Raw genomic sequence first — 16,028 nt, forward strand, 5'->3', positions numbered from 1 at the left:
ATAATTAATTTTTTCTTTTGCATTTCTATAAAAAATTAATCGAAAATTTTTTTTCGAGAGCACAAAAATTCACAAGTCAAAAGTTTGGTCTAAAAGGGAAAGAAACAACTGAATATCATTGTTTTAAGTACTAAATAAATAGATGTAAAATACTCGTTAAAAGTTGGTACTTTGATCATATAATGAAGGAAAGATATAAAGAGCAGGCCATTTACGGGAAAAGTTTTCATTAATAAAAATACGTAACGTGAGGGGGAGAGGAGGCCAATTAGGGTGAGAGTGGCAGTAGCAGTGTGTGGTGGGTGGTGACAGGGGTGGTGGTGGGAGAGAGAAGAAAAGGGAGGAAGGAGAGGGAGAAGAGAGGAGAGTGAAAGAGGAAGAAGAGAGAGAGAGAGAGAGAGAGAGAGAGAGAGAGAGGGAGGAGAAGGGGGGTGGCAGTGGGTGGGATGAGGGGCAGGAGTGGTCATCAGATGGACCGCTCTTGAGCTGTTCACGGGCCAAGGTTTGGCCCAAAAAAATTGTACGGTTCAGATCACTTCTTGTACCTCGTTTTTAACGAAGTGTGTGGGGCCCACAAAAATTTGTTCTAAAGTTATGCGTTGTGTAAATAAAGCTACATTGTGTGCAAATAAAATTACGCGGTGTGCAAAATATACAAAATCGCTAGCCCGTAGTCCCAGTGGGTGGTGGTGGGTGGTTGAAATTTTTATAAACTATCTCAAATAATTCTTAAATTCTAAAAATATCCCAAAATACAACCAAAAAAACACCCCTAAAAACAATCTCATTATTTAAAATACCAAATCTGTGAATGTGTTTTAACTGTTATCCATTGGTATCCTAAAGTATCATTTTTTCCTCAAATATCAGCTCTTTATGGCTTTCTTCCATTATAAGAATAGAGTACCTATGTTCCTATAAACAAATTTATTTATCAGATAAAATAAAAATAAACCCGTTTCCAATAAAATACCAGTTCTTTATGGCTTTCCTCTATTATAAGAACAGAATACACATTTTCCCATGCACAAATTTATTTATCGGATAAAATAAAAATAAATCCGTTTTCCAATAAAACACCAGCTCTTTATGGCTTTCCTCCATTATAAGAACAGAGTACCCATTTTTTCATAAACAAATTTATTTATCGGATAAAATAAAAATAAACCCGTTTTCCAATAAAACACTAGCTCTTTATGGCCTTCCCCCATAAATTATCCATTTTTCCATAAGCTAATTTATTAGTTGGATAAAATCAGAATAAAATTAGGTTGAATGGCAAATTATCCTTTGGGATACAATGGAAAACAAGAAACTAACCTATAGCAAGTTTAAACTCCGTTTCCACTAGGTATAGATATGCAAGAAATTGTTTTTGCAAACTCAACACACCTAATTTATAAAGTCTCAAGCAACCTTTAGAACCGTTATAAAAAGCAACTTATTCATTCTAAATTTTTGTTTGGGATAATTTCATAAACCTCCCCGGAGGTTTCTAACAATTTTACTTGACACTCACAAATATTGAAAAATCTCACTTGCCTCCCTTACTTTAAACTATTTGTTTATTTACAGCTCATTTTAAAATATAATATTTAAAAAAATCATTTTGAGTACATTAAAAAATGTAATTCTAAATTTACCCTTTTATTGTCTTAAAAAATGTAATTCTAAATTTACCCTTTTGTTGTCTTATTTTTATTACCAAAACTTGAGTATATTAAAAACAAATAAAAATAAAAAAGTATAGTGCATTTTTAAAATACCAATAGTTAGAATTTGAATGTTTATTTGAAGTTTTTGCAAGTTACAAAGATAATGTTTTGGGTAGTCTATAAAGTGTTTTTCAGTTAATTTATGAATCTTTTACATATTTTCAATTTTATTTTATTTTTTTGGGTCCAAATTGATGTATTGAAAATGAAAAAGATACAAGAAGAAAAAATGAGAGTTTTTGGAGAAAATGAAAGAAATTGAACTGATCATGTTTGATCAATGTCTTGAAAATGGTAGAGTATTAAAATATACCAAATCACATACAATGCTTCTATATGGCTGACATTCTCCATGTGCGTTAGGACTATAACATAACCGGTCTGTTAGTACCTTTATTTCCAAATACATGTGTCATGCTTGCTCCTCAACCTACGGTAGGACGGTCAATGCCCTTCCTACCATAAAGGTATCCTCTTTGGAAGCATTGTGCACAAGTCACACTCATCCATGATTGATAATCATTTCGCAGCTCTGAGTTAGGCTCCCAAGGTAACTAAAGAAACATTTATTTAGTTGTTTATGAAGATTGTATCACGATAAGATCGAAAATCGATGCGCTCAATCATTCTACAAAAAAAATAAAATAAAATAAAAATAGATGCGCTCAAACGAAAAAGGTGCACCCAATGCTAAGCGTGTGCAACCGTCAAAATGAGAGCAAAGAAATATTTATGGATTAAATAAAAACATTATAGATAAATAGGCTTTGAATAAAACTATATCTGGTTTTCTTTCATTTTTTATTTTTTCGGCCTTCTGAAATTACTGCAAATATCATCTATTAGTTCTTTGGTTTCCAAATTTGTGATTGTAGAACTCCCATAGTTCAATAACCTTAAATGATTTTCTGTTGGTAGTCATAAATTGGTTTTGGGGCGTTTTACAACTCAAGCAACTGAAAATACATATCTCATGTGTAGGATGCTATCAAGTTGAGTCAAACCCATATGTATAAGGTTCTCGAGTTCGAGTTCAAAAAAAAATTAGTTAAACTTGAATTTGAACTCGAGTTCAACAAATATCATATATTAGTGCTCAATCTTGATTAAAGAAAAATATGAGGAGCTCAATTAGCTTGTTTAAGCAAATTGAGCTCGGCAAAATAAAATTGTAATTTGTCCTAAAAAAACTATTATGTAGATAATTTTACATTTATATTAAAAACATGTACACAGACACACAGATTCACACATATTTATTCAACAAGCTTGATGAAATTTTGAGTAGTATTATGTGGAGATCTTGATGTGTTAAGTTCATGAGTAAAGAATTGTATCTCACCTTGATTTCAACGAAAGAGAAAGAGTCCTTAATATGTTAGTAAGGGTTCAGAATCTAATAGTTTAAGTTTTTGGGTTAGCATTGGATTTCTGACTTATATTATTGGGTATCTTTGGTGAGCTCTCACGAGTGTTTCTCCCTAATAAGTTGTATCAGAGTTTCTAGTTACGGAACTGGACTACTTATAGGCAAGTCGACTCTTCTCGGATTTGGACCAGTGAAATTCTCATCTTGGTGGTGGATCAAAGTGCTAAGGAATTTGATTGATGTTAGACCAGATGCACTAGGAGTTTGGTAAGGATCTAGTTGGTGTTAGATCAAGGAGTTAAGGGTTGGTAGGGTCTAAGATCCGATTTGGATGTTGAAGAAGAGTCGGTCCATGAGTTGAGAAGAGGTGACCTTGAGTGTTAAGGTGCAAGGTCCACTAAGAGTTTGGTAGGGGATCCAGTTGTTGTTAGGCCAAGATGGTAAGGGTTGGTAGAGTTCGATATTCGATTTGGATGTTGAAGAAGTGTAGGTCCATGAATTGAGAAGAAGTGAACTTGAGTGTTAAGGTGAGTTTTTATTGAGTATTAAAGTGAACTCAGTAGAACTTCTAAACTTGGATTCAATATAAGTGCCAAGGGATTTGATTGGTGCTGGACCAAGTGCATCAAGAGTTTGGAAGGGAGTTCAGTTGGTATTAGACTAAGTAGGTAAGGGTTGGCAGGGGGTCCAAGATCCAGTTTGGATGTTAAAAAAGAGTGGGTCCAAGAGTTGAAAAGATGTGATTTTGAATGTTCAAATGAGTTTGCACTGAGTGTTAAACCAAGGAGCTAAGGATTGATTGGGGTTGGAGATCTAGTTTAGATGTTGAAGAAGAATGAGTCCACGAGTTGAAAAGAGGTGACCTTGAATGTTAACATGAGCTTATATTGTGTATTAAAGTGGAATCAAAATAGATCTTGTAAACATGGATTCAATGTGAGTATCAAGGAATTTGGTTGGTGTTGGACCAAGTTTAGGGGAGGTTCGAGATCCGTTGTAAAAGAGTAGATCCATGTGTTGAGAAGAGGTCACCTTGATTGTTAAGGTGAGTGTACATTGAGTACTAAAATGGGTCAAAGAAGAGTTTGTAAATTTGGGTCCAATGTAAGGAGCTACACATGAAGGGGAAAATTATTAGGTTCACGAGTAAAGAATTTTGTTTGACATTGGTTTGAAAGATGGAGAAAGAGTTCTTAATTTAAGTTCATGAGTAAAGAATTGTGTTTAATATTGGTTGAAAGATGGAAAAAAAGTCCTTAATATATAAGTAAGAGCCCAAAATCTAGTAGATTAAACTTTTAGGTTAATCCCAAAATCTAGTAGATTAAACTTTTAGGTTAACGTTAGATTCCTAACTTGTATATTAGGTCTCTTTGATGAGGTCTCGATTTATGGATCAACTTGAAGTACTTGAATTCGACTTGACTTTTGAATTTCACTGAACACTTTTGAGTCTTTGACTGAGCTGCCTGATCTATTGCCTTTTTTTTTTTTTTTTAAATCCTAGCAAAAAGTCAAGATCTCTAATTTCTGGGCCCTCAATTTTAACCACTACACTAAACCAAGGCATCTTTGACCTTTTTTTTCTAATTATTTTCGTAACAAAGGAAGGGTAGAATTTAAGAAACGAGAAAGAAGCAAGTGACTAGAATTTAGAACCTCTAACTCTTGGGGCCTCAACCCACTGCCTACTTGTGAAAAATGAAAAATGTGATAGAGGCATGTAAATTATTCCCAATAAAGATATAAAAATTGGTCAAAAAAATATATAAAAATTTTAGAAAATATTATTTACACTTGTGTTGGTGTTAGCGGTACTCTTTTTTTTTCCTTCCATGTGTTTTTGCAAAGATTTGAAACAAAATGGACCGTCAATCGTCATTAACAATAATTGGACAATTCGTCAATAAAATTAGCCAAATATTAATTCCTTTCATTGATGAATTGGACTGAAGTGTTCATTGAATTGTTACTTTGAAGCTGTATATTGTCTTCTACCTAGACGCAATGAGGTAAGACTACTTACTCCTTCCGCAAAAGATTTGCAGCAATCTTAAAAATGTCAAAAGAGACAAAGGTAAAAACAATAAATTTAAAAGAACAAAATTGCCCTGCGTATTGCACTTATCAGTTAAGTCTTCTTGTAACTTTTATAACCACATCATTTACTATTGATTGAGACAGATATTAATCCATCCGGTCATACACAATCTATATCTATATGTATTCACGAAGGGGTTTTTAGCAGAAACCCTCTCAATGGCTTCTAAACTTCTCATTATTTTTTCTAGATTTTGTATTTATTTTAATCATAAAAGTAGTGGATTATAACCCACCTTATCACCAATCAAATTTAAATTTGAAATATTCCCACTATCCTCCAATTTAAAAATTTCACTCCAATTAAAACTCCTCCAAACATAGCATCCTCCATCAATTTAAATAATTAATTAATATGTTATTCAATATTTATAGATATTTGATATACACCTCTGATTTATCTGGACCTTCAAAGATGTACATGGAATATAAAGGTTAGATTATTTAGATTAATTGATATGACGATATCTGGAGTGTTTTAGCGTTCAAGGTGCATCAAAATGATTTTTATTAATGATCAGGTAATCATTCAAATCATATCTTATTTATTATGTTGAGTTTTAATATTTACTAACTTTTTAAAAAAATTATCAGAAATTTGACATGCAAGGAATAATAAGAGGGAGTAGTATGCTTAGTATTTTCGGACAACACCTCCGTGAAGGTAAGATATATTTGTTTCAGAATATACATGTAATCCCAGCAGATGCCAAGTACCGGATTGCACCACATCAGTTCCAGTTATCATTTGAGAATGATACAAAAATAGTGAAGATTTTAGATAATTGTGCAACCATCCCCCGTTTCAAGTTTAATTTGGTCAAATTGAGACGTATAGAACAGTACATGGATAATGATATGCAATTGATAGGTACGTCCTCACAATTAATATCATTTTTATTATATTTCTGCAAATCACTTGCTATTAATTAAAATTTTTTTATTTATTACAGATGTAATTGGTTTAGTTGTATCTGTTGGTCCATACTATCAGATATCTACTAATAACAAAATTGGTCGGGAGATACTATTGGTTGACAAAAGGTTAGTTAACAAATCTCGACATCTTTAAAACTTTTTATTTTTAGAGAATTTAGATTTGCACTTATCAAAATTTTGTTAACACAGTTTGACAGTAGCTCGATTCATATTGTGGGATAAATTTGCTAATGATAATGGTGAATAGTTATATCAATCTGCTACAAAAAATAATATTTTACTAGCATGTGGTATTTGCGTATGAAATTTCAGAGATAAATCAATTGCTTTTAGTTATATTCTATATATTTTGAATAGCTTTTGAGCGAACATAATCATACTATGCAGGACCATCACTGTGCACAATTGGAGCTAGCAAATTGTATATTAATCACAATTTAAATTTTGCTCGATACCTGCGCAGTTAGTGAGTTCCTTAGTAACACTATATCAAACTATTAATATTGTTTCGTACTCTTATTGACATGTATTTCAAAAAAATTGCAGGTTTGAAAATAATACATTTGCTTGCAAGTTAGTTACGTGGTTGAGATCAAGCAATTTCACAACACCACAAGCACTGTTGATAGCAAATTTAAAGAGAATATGGATATCTGAATATACAATCATGCCTACGGTAAGTTTACTCAATTTTAATTAATTACTGAACGATTTTTTTAAATTTATAATCATAACCTATATCTTCTTTCATTCTTATTAGGTTAAATATTTTCGAATACTTGATTATATTCAGAGCATTAACATAGAAAATATGTTCAACGAGCTATGCAAAAATTGTGGACAACTATGTGAAGATCATTTTTCAAAGACAGTGTGTATGCATTGTAATGACGTGGTTGATACTGTTATTAGGTAATTAATTTCATGTATATTTAACTTCAATATATTTTTCTGTATTGCATATAATATTTTATTTGTCAAACAGGTACAATGTTAACATATAACTTAGAGATTCCAGTGGTAACATACATATTAATCTACAAGACAGACATGCACGATTTGTATTTTGTTGTGATGCTTTTTATCTCAGAGAATTACAAAGGAAGGTAGAATTTCTTAATATATATTTATTTTTTATAGTACTATTTATAAACTATGTAAAAAATATACTAATTTTGTACGTTCTTAATTATCAGGAAAATGGTGATAGGTTGTTCGGCCAATGAATTAATTCATGCAAAAATCGTGTATTTTCATTTGTAGTACGAACTCCACAAAATTGAACAGAATTAATTAAATCACCAATTTTGGAATTTGTAATAAAAGTGGATTGGTGTGAAGAGTGTTCACACCTTCAAGCAAGATTATCAAATCGAATGCTTAGTATTTGTAAGTATTTCATTTTAACAACATTCAATTACATTCATTTGTAGAAATATATCATTCCCTTTTTTAATATAAATTTTTTTTTCAGGATCCATCTTCCGAAAAAAGACAGTTCTTGAATGATATACACATTCTATTATATTTCAAACTATTATTAAACAGATATTTACATTTTGATTTTGTTGGTACAATTTTTTCACCTTTATTTGTTCACCATTTTATTTTTATTATTTTCAATAATGTTAGCACCGTGCGTAGCACGGGTGTTCACACTAGTGTAAGAGTATTGAAGTGAATAATCAACACCAAAATTTCCCTCTTGCTTCTTGATCAAGGAGGTTCTCTTCAGCATTCTACTTTTGAGCTTCGCCATGTTCTTGACTCTGAAGCATTCCCTGGAGCAAAAGAAGAACAAACAGCCTCCAAGTCCACCAGCCCTTCCAATTGTAGGTCATATACACCTCATGAGAAATACTGCTCCTCGCTTGGCATTCCATAAGCTCTCCATCAAATACGGCCCCTTGATTTCCCTTTATTTTGGGACCCGCCGCATCCTTGTCGTGTCATCTCCATCACTTGCAAAGGAATGCTTCACCAAGAATAACGATATTGCCTTTTGTAAACCGGCCTGATTCCATTTCCGCTCAGCACCTTGGCTATAACTACACTAGCCTTGCGTTTTCTCCATATGGAGATCACTGGCGTAATCTCTGCCGTCTAACGGCCATCCATATATTTTCTTTACTTACTCTCCAACAATATTCATCAATCTGGAGAGATGAACTACGTTTTGTTGTCAAAAAACTGTTCTCAAGTAGCTCTGATGAGAAAACATGGAAAGTTGCAGACCTGAACTCTTTGTTCTTGGAATTGCTTTTCAATGTGGTAATGAAAATGGTTGCAGGAAAAAGATGGCCATCCGAACAATCAGGGGATATATTTACACCAAGATCGTTCTTGGAAATTTGTGTGCGTTCCAATTTTAAGGTGGATCAGTTTTGGATGGCCGGAGAAGAGTATGATTTACTTGCACAGGAAAAGAGACAGAGTTCCACAGGGTCTGATTGATAAAATGCGAAAAAAAGGAAGGTAAAGATGTTGCATGTTCAACCAAGAGAAAAGATATTATTCAAGCATTGATGTCTCTGCAAGAAGCTGATCCTGAATACTACACCGATGTATGAATGTAAGCCCCTTTTCATTTCAAAAATTTCAATTAGAATTTCCCTCAGTTATGTTTTTTAAGCAAGATGATTCACGGAGTGATAAACCTTGTGCCTTGTAACCACATCCAAGGTCATATATCACTTTCCAGCCTATACTGTCTGTCATTGCAGTTGCAGGTTCAACCGCAGAGAGCAATTTCTGGTTTCAATCAGTAGCTAATGTGGCCGGACATAGGCTGCTGATCCCAAATGTTCTTTTATTTCATTTGCTAAATTAGATTTGATAATCAAGCAAACATTTTGATGGGGCCGGTGATTAACTTTCACAGTTGCACCTAGTAAGGATCACATTCACTGTGTTGAAATTTGGGGGCATGACGTTAAAATCATTGAGTTTTACAAAATTTCATCTGCATTAACGGACAAATCCTCGTTGTTAGGTGTTGCTAATGGTCACTAGCTCAGCTTTGAACAACTATGTTTCCTATATACCATTTTATAATTCATGATTTCTGTTTCTGCATGTCTCAAATTTTTTTTTGGTGGCTCAAAAGGGAAACAGAAAAATACTAATATCCTTGTTTTTACCCTTATAAAATTTTTAACAAAGAACATTAAAATCATGTTTCAACAATAAATACTCCAATAAACCACTTCAGACTTTAACACTCCAAATATAACTACAAAATCTTTTAGATACAAATTGAGGGACAATCAGGAAAAAAAGTAAATTGCAACTCGTCAAACATCAATTTCTTGAACTGTGAGCAAAATTAAGTATAACTAACGAAAAGGAAAGGAAAAATTATCCGTAACCTTGGTCGCGTAAAAAGAGTCAAGACTTCAACTGCTGAGGTTCCAGATTGATATGACTTGATGAAAGATCTCAAAAACTAGGCAGATGAAAGCGTCCAGAAAAGAGCTTCTGAATTCTTAGTTCCAGATTGATGTGTGCTGATGAAAAGGGTAAAAAGAGTCAAGACTTCAACTGCTGAGGTTCCAGATTGATATGACTTGATGAAAGATCTCAAAAACTAGGCAGTTGAAAGCGTCCAGAAAAGAGCTTCTGAATTATTAGTTCCAGATTGATATGTGCTGATGAAAGCTCTCAAAATCTGGGCAGTTGAATTGAAAGTGTCTAGAAAAGAGCTTTGAAGCATAAGGAGTCGATTAATTTGGTGCACTAAAGAATTTTTTTTTTAAGTGGTGACATGTATAAGCATCTATATTATAGTTTAACTGTTAAAATGGATAGATTTTTTTTTCTTTTTTTTTTACGCAAAAAATATCGTAAAGATCTTAATCATAGTTTTCACAAGAGGAGACCATCAAATACATCATAGGAATTAAAAACATGGATAGTTGAGAGAAATTTCCAAAATTATGATGATTTTTAAAAAATTTCTGTAAAAGGGGCATTTTGAGTATGCAATTCCATCCAAAGAGTCTTCGCATTCAGCGAATGTGAGCCATGGAGCTCACATTTGCTGAACGCGAAGTCACTCTGAATTTTTAGACCCACAAAGTCCAAAAAAAAAAAAAAAAAAAAAAAACAGAAAACCAGAATGCGAGGTCTGGCACCTCGCAACAAATTGAAAGCTTTGGTATTTGCTGAAATGAACTCGTGTTAAGAAGTAGAACCGCTAAAATTTTATTGGCATTGACCTCTCAGTTTGTTTTCTCCTCATTTGCTGTGTTTTATGTTCTTTGTGGGAATTCTTTGCTAACATTAGTAGTTCCTCTAGAGAACGTCCACTTTTGAAACCAGTTAGGAGATTCTAAAAATTGACCATTACTACAATTGGTGCAAGCCATTTTGCTAAACGTGAGATCTAAATTTTTTTTTTTTATGTTAGAGCTATCATGATATGAAAAATATATGTTCTGTCAGAGAAAATAAATATTTTTTAAATATTTATTGTAACTGTGATCATTTTGCTCTTTTTGACGACTTTGCATATTGTCATTTACTAAATGCAAGCTCCTAAAAAAATTAAATTTAAATAATATTTGTTTTCTTCTAGCGAGCTTCTACAAAATTAAATTTAAAAAAGATTTGTTCTCTTAACGGTACTTAATGCGAGCTCCTAGCGAATTAAATTTAAAAAATATTTGTTTTGCAGATCTCTCATTTACTAAATGCAATCTTTAATAAAATCTTATTTTTTTTTTAAAAATAATTGCTTATGCATTCATTGAGTGCAAGGAGTAAATATTTTGGATCTCGCATTCGATAAATACGAATTCATAGAAAATTCCTTTCAAAAATTGGGGTACCAAATAAATGCAAATTCGATAAATGATTTAGGATGTATTTTGAGTAATTGGGGGTACCAAATGTGATTTTCAAAAGTTAACATTTCTGCAAAAATTCGCATAAGAAAACGCAGTTTGCAGCAATACGTGACTTCTAGTCGCGTATTACAGAAAGTGCATTTTCAATTCTGGAAGCTTAAGGCATAAAACGCGACTTGAATACGCAACTTGAAGGTGCGTATTCATGATGGCGCATTTTCAATTCTGCAAATACAACAGAATACGCAGCTTGAAAACGCGACTTTAAGTTGCGTATTCTTGAAGTCATGTTTTGACTTCTACAAGGAACATGAAGAAAACGTGACTTAGCAATATGTGACTTGAATGCGTGTTTTGTGAAGTCGTGTATTGTCTCACTTGTACAAAGCTTTAAAACGCGAATTCTCTCTCAGTTTTCTTCTTCATCTCTTTCTTCCAGCCGCGTTTTCTCTCTACTCTTCACACACAATTCACCAATTCTATTTTTGCTCCATATCTTGGTTAAAAATCATTAAGCCAACACCTTTTGAGCATTATATAGTCTTTCTAATATATTAAAATCCAATAAAAACACCTCAAAATCGGTTTTAAGGAGATTGAAAGCTAGGGTTTCTAGTTTTAAATTTCTTCAATTGGAGGTCAATTGGAGGGCGTTTCATAGAGCTTTTTACACAGTCATCATCTCCAAATATCCTTCTGCATAATTGAGGTAAGTTTCTTCATCAAATTTACGTATTTTAGAAGTTGATATTTTTCAATTTCCTGAGCTTTTTGACATGTTTTAATTTCGAAAGTTTGATGATGTTTATAGATGTTTTTGGCCTCTATTATGCTTGTTGATGGTAATTAAGTATGTTTACAAATTCAAATGTAGAAAATTGATGATTAATAGTTCTTTAAATTTTTAAGTTGCTATATTTGGCTAAAATTGGAAAGTTGGTTTGGAATGTTGTTGAGCCATTGGTGATCAATGATTATGGTATAAAATGGTTAGTTGATGATGTTTTAACATGTGCATTGTGTAGAGAGAGTGATTTGATGAATTTTGTGAGTTATTAGAATACATCTTGCTTAATCATGTTTATAGCTAAATGTGTATTATTGTTGCTAAAATTTGGCTGCTATTATCTTGATTAGTGCTAATTTCACTGATTTTGATATATTTGTGGCCTATTTTGATAGATTGATGATTTTAGTAATTTTTGACATTTTGACTATGTCATTTCTCTTATGTCATAATAATGATTGTTTAACTATATGTTTTTGATTTCTTATGACATGGAGGGATGTATTTGTGGTCATTTGAATCAATTCATGTTATTTATTGTCAAAAATATGAAATATGTCTTAATACATGTGAATAATTGAATCCTTCTTATTAGGTACTATGGCTAGGGGAAGACAGGTTGTATATTCATCCTCTAGTAGTGATGATATGGATGTTAGTGAGGAGGTCGAAGTAAGTGAGGAGGAGAGGTCACCTTCTCCTCAACTGGTTAGAGGACGACCAGGTGAGGGTACTTCTCGTGGTGCCGAAGCGTCTGTCTTTGATAGTGCTAGGTTTTCTACCCTGAGGAATCAAGAGTGGCATGAGGCGCACGCTAATTTGGAGTTCCTTTTTGAGATGCACGTGAGTCCAGGAGTTGAAATAGTTTATCGCATCTCGGAGGCTTCAATCAACTTGGTTGGGCGTCAATTCTCACCTTGCCAATTCACTACTACCTTGACTTGGTGCACGAGTTCTGCGGCAACATTGATTATAAAGCGCGCCACAGTGGTGAGATGGTGGAGTCATGGGTGTGTGGGAGACATGTTGTCTTGTCGAGGGAGCGCCTAGCTACCATTTTGGATTGTAACAACCAGGATCGAGCTATCGACTTGCAAAAGGGATTCGTCACACTAAATAGGCGGTGGGATCCATCACATGACATGACTAGGTTTGGTCTTGATTACCAACCTTTTCGATCCTCGAGGAAGGAGACAATGTTGGCGAGTATTTTTGAATCTCGCCATCATCTCATTATCTATATGATGGCCCACAACATCATACCCAAGAAGACAGGGCATACGAAGTCCGCAAAAATTACATCTACTTTCTCGACTACATGTTTCATAATCGGGACTCCTCCTACGCTCGAATTCCCTTGCCAAACATCATTATTAGCCACATAAGGTCTACAGTGAGGTGGAGAATGACGCCATTCAAATTGGCATTTCCTCGTTTGCTTTCCTTGGTGTTCGAGAATTTTGAGGTTAATTTGCAAGGTATACAGCAGGAATTTGTTACACCTAAAACCAAATTGTAGGTTTCTTCCCTTTGTCGTCTCAGTATTGGCACGGAGAACATTCCTCGACCTATTCGAGAAAGTGGACAAAAGGCAAGACATGCCCGAGAGGAAGTCGGACCTTCTACTACGGAACCTCCTCCTCCACCGTCACAATCGAATTGGCAGCAACTCTTCACTCGCTTGGACGATATCGAGTATCGGTTGGGACGGATGGACACTTGCCTGGAGCGGATCGAGTATTTAGGCATTCCTCCACCTCGTGATGGTGATGAAGATGAAGATGACGACTGAAGCTGCACCTTTAGGATGGCTATTTTGTTGCTTCAGGATTTAATTGTCATTTTGTTTTTAATTTGTTGGATGTAGAGTGTTTAACTTGACCTTTTCTGTTTTCAAGTTTTCTGTTGGAATATGAATTGCATTCAAATGTTGTTAATCTTGAGTCTGCTGGCAGGGTATTTAGTCCAGTTTTAAGGGGAAATTCTATCAAAAATATTTCAAAATCTTGTCCAAAATTACAAAATTGCCCTAAAAGGTTTCAAATTTTTTCGATTTTATCCAAAGGGCAACAAGTTCCCTACAAGTAGTAACTCAAATTCATTCTACTTTTGAGATAAATATATGTGATTTTAGAACTTCCTCATCTGTACCCCAACTGTAATAGAGAGTCACTAATATCGCACTAAAATCAATTGTGCAAATGATTACAAATGAGTTCTGAAGAAAATTTTATCTACTACTAATCCTTTGTATATAAATTACAAAAAAGTTATATTTCTTCTATATTAAAAGATTTGATAATTATACGGTTGGAAACACTTAATTTTATTATTAAATAATTTTGTAAAGAAATAACTATACATGTATAATTCTTTATTTTCACAGGTCAATATAAAATACAATAAAATTGTTAATATGTTAAGTCTTAACTTTTGATGAATAAAATTCTCTTTTTTTATACTTCTCATACGCAAGCATCAAAATTTTTTGTCATATGTTTAATAGAAGAAATTTTTTCTCATACAAGAGCATCAAAATTGTTCGTGGGAAAAGAGAATTTCTTTGTAATTTTATGAAAGTTTCTAGTTTTGTAAAAAAGGATCGATAAGATATACGTGATTAAGTTTTTCTGCTAATATTCGGGAAAGTAAAAAATATAAACAGGAAATGACACAATAAAGTATGTCAGCCATAATTAGTTAGTTTATACAATAGCTACACAATCAGGACATCATCAATGATGTCCAAATTTTTCATGAGTACTACATCCTCTGGGTTTGCGTACTCTTTATGTTCGACGTGACTAGTTTTGCATTACTATATCGACTTGAGTAATCTCTGACTCAAGTGTAATATCATGATATTGGGTACTTTGACCTTCATCTATACCTCCTGCATATTGTGCAGAAGTGCCATGATGTAAGTCTGTATAGGGCGTAAACTGTAAAAAAGTCACTAGAGACCTAGAATGGCCAATGGATGCACTGTGCAGTTGCATGACTTCAGTCTGAGGTATGACTAAAGAAGATGCGTCAACATGGTGCTCAGTAGCCTGTGACCCTTCATCGAATCCAGTTTGGATAGTGGGTTCTGGTGATCAGAGTCTACGATGTCGTCCACCGCCATGCTGACCTCCGTGAATATTCCTAGGAGCTTGTTGAACACGACTTGCATCTGCGTGTTGTGGAATGTCCTATGGTACTTGTGGACGGCGAATGCAAGTCAGGATGACTCCCCGACATGATGCAATGTTATTGATGCAAAGTCCTTCATTGTATTAAAATAATTCCTGTGCTGTTCGTCACTATGTGCTAGAGAGTCCTCAGCCATATAATATACCTGAGACATAGCATTCATCTGGAGTGCAAATATTGGAATGAATAAGTATTAATAACGTTAAACCTTAAAAAATTCACTACTACAAAAATATCCTTTTATGAAATTTGAAAGCTCATTATAGCTCCATGTTATGACGTTTTAACTATAATGACGCTCTGTCAGAAGTGTCATCCATTCTAACGTCACTATAAGTTTTATGACAGTTTCTATGCGTCCTAATTTGTAGTTCTTCTGGCACTTATAAATGTCATTAGTTATCGCTATTATGACACTTTGAAATGACAAGAAATGCCAGGGCACAGTTGATGTTATATAAACTTAAGTGATGCACATAATTATCATATTTTGAAACTATCTTGACACTTCTGCCATGCAAGTATAATAAGATATTATAATACACTCACATAAGTAGAATAAAGTATTATGACACTTTTTGGTGTAACTAGATTAAGTTATTATGACACTTTTTAACATGAAATTTTGTGAATATTATGTATAATAAAAGTCGAAGTGATGACCTTTTAAGTGTTAGAACTGCATGTTGCATTACAGCGGGCTCTATTAAAGCAAGAGGGTCTGTGAAGTCTGCTGACGAAGAAGAAATCGGATTCCGTTGATGAAGAGTTGATGAGTCTGGAGGAAAAGGCTCACTCGACAATCATGATGTGCCTATCAGATGATGTCATCACTGAGGTCGCCGGTGAAGAAACTGCTGCGGGTTTGTGGGCTAAACTTGAAAGTCTCTATATGACAGTCTTTAACCAACAAGTTGCTCCTAAAGCAACATCTATTCGGTCTGCGTATGCAGGAAGGTACTCCTTTTCGAGAAATTTAAATCAATTAAATACAATTCTTCTTGAGTTACGTAATATTGATGTTAAAATTGAGGGTGAGGATGCCGCGTTGATTCTGTTAGTGTCTCTATCGTTAT

This window comes from Coffea arabica, chromosome 1c (genome assembly GCF_036785885.1).
Source record: "Coffea arabica cultivar ET-39 chromosome 1c, Coffea Arabica ET-39 HiFi, whole genome shotgun sequence".
Taxonomy (NCBI): domain Eukaryota; kingdom Viridiplantae; phylum Streptophyta; class Magnoliopsida; order Gentianales; family Rubiaceae; genus Coffea; species Coffea arabica.